Source organism: Psammomys obesus, unplaced genomic scaffold (assembly GCF_907164565.1).
Source record: "Psammomys obesus unplaced genomic scaffold, mPsaObe1.curated_primary_1811, whole genome shotgun sequence".
NCBI lineage: Eukaryota > Metazoa > Chordata > Mammalia > Rodentia > Muridae > Psammomys > Psammomys obesus.
Genome location: NW_026596152.1, coordinates 7,265,830 through 7,268,204, shown reverse-complemented (window position 1 = coordinate 7,268,204; position 2,375 = coordinate 7,265,830).

Genomic DNA, 2,375 nt, shown 5'->3' with positions numbered 1-2,375 from the left:
TCTTTCTTTCTTTCTTTCTTTCTTTCTTTCTTTCTTTCTTTCTTTCTTTCTTTCTTTCTTTCTTTCTTTCTTTCCTATTTTATTTAGGTTCTCATATCTACCACCCTTCTCCACCCCAATCCATTTCAATCCCCCAATACTATGTAGGAGATAAAGAAGGTTAGAGGAAAATAGACTATTCCCTGCTGATGAGGGCCATTGAGTTCCTTGGGGCAGGTCCAATCAACATTGTTCATTAGGATATCCAGCAGTCCAGTAAACTAGAAATACAGCATTCCAGCAAGAGCAAATCCAACAACAAATGCAGCAGCAGAATGAACTAGCACCAGAGGGGGCAGCAGTCAACACAGGCCCTTTTGGGGCTCTCTCCATTTATACCCTCTCTAGAGTTCCCGGAATTAGACTGTCGGCAGCTGGCAAAGATCACACCCCTGCTAGCGCACGAGGCAAATCGTAATCCCCTGCCGTGAAGCAGCCCCATATCCCACACCTGAGATTAGAACAAAAACACATTCACATAACATAACTGGGTTTTCTAAAGACACCAGAACTCTCATAACCACACATCACTGCATATTCCTGTTCTGAATTGGACTGTACTCAAGGCTTTCTTGGTCATAGGCTGAGAACTGTTTGGATAAACATGAGTCTATAGTGACATGGGGTAGGTCATGCACTCTGGACTTGTGTAATCACCACCTCTGCAGCTATTTGGGAGCTCTGGAAGAAGACCCTTCCCCACGAACGGGAGGATCAGTCAGAGTCTATCTAGTGTGTGTGTGTGTGCGCATGTGTGCACAATGGAGGCATTTCACTCAGAGAAACAGCACTGTGAGGCTGGAGAGGTGGCTCAGCAGTTAAGAGTATTGATGGCCTTGGAGAATGCAGGTTAAATTCCCAGCACCCACGAGGTGGCTTACAATGGCAACCCCAGTTGAAAACCTTGCAACTACGAGGGGTCCTCAGCTCGGGTCTCAGTCGTCTTTCTGTAGCTGTGATGAAATAGCCTTAGAAGAGAATTGGTTTACTTCTGCCTATGGTCTCAGAGGTCTCAGTACATGGTGGGCAGAGTCCATTGCTTCTATGGTGGCCACGCCTCAGAAAGAGGGGAAGGGGAAAGAGAATGGAAGGGAGGGGGAACTTGATTTCAAGATTTCCAGGACAAGATACTTTCTTCACAGGCACACAACCAATGACCTACTTTCTTTTTTTCAACCAGGCCAATTAACTGTGAGCACATGGATAGCTTAACCCATTCATGAGCTGAGCGTCGGCGTGATCTCAGCAGCAAGCACTAGGGACAGGGGGACAAAGTGAGTCTTTGGGCACATTTCAGCTTCAGTTTATAACAGAAGCGTTCAGTGAAGCTGCTACTGTTAGAATGCTTAGCTGGGCAGTGGTGGTGCACGCCTTTAATTCTAGCGTTCAGGAGGCAGAAGCAGGTGGATCTCTTAAGTTCAAAGCCAGCCTGGTCTAGAGAGTGAGTTTCAGGACATCCAGGGCTACACCAAGAAACCCTGTCTTGCCACCCCTCCCCAAAGAAACAGAATGTTTGTCTCAAGTAGCTCAACTTAAGGAACTTGTTCTGCAGCAGCAGATAGCTGTTAGCGAATGCAGGTAGCTGGTAGGTCAGCAGATAGCGAATGCAGGTAGCTGGTAGGTCAGCTTATTTGAGGTACAGACGTGAGGGACAAGTGTATATGTTTGGTAAAATAAAGAAACATGGGGTGATGGCTCAGCCAGTAAAATGCCGGATGTGCCAGCCTGAATCCCCAGTGATATGCCTCTGAAACCCCAGGGCTGGGGTTGGGATGAGGATGTGGGCACAGGTCCCTCCTTGGAGCTTATTGGCTGGTCAGCCTAGCCTAGTAGTGGTCCAATGACGTCTCAAAAACCAATGTAGACTTCAGGTGGCCCCTTCCCCACTGGGCAACTTCGCATCCTCGTGCACATGGGCAACACTCGGATAATTAATAACAAAAAAGGAAGCCTGGAGTTGGAAGGGTGTTGGGTTGGGGTACTGGTGAGATGTGGAGGGCTGGGTAATACTGGACGGGGATGATAAACACGGCAAATGTCTGACAGACTCCAGGATAGACACAAATATTGTTGAAAGAAAGGTAGAAAGTGACTGAGAGATGCCTACCTCTGGCCCCTTTAGACACTTATACGCCTGTGCACAGGCTCCTGTATAAACACACACACACACACACACACACACACACACACACACACACACACCCTACACACAGAGTCCAGTAAACAGAACACAGCAGAATTCCCAACCTACCTGCCTTCAGCCTTGTCCGGCCTCCTAGAGGCCGCCATCATTAATGGGTTGGTGCACATCTTTTGGGATGCTTCCTTAGCTTGTT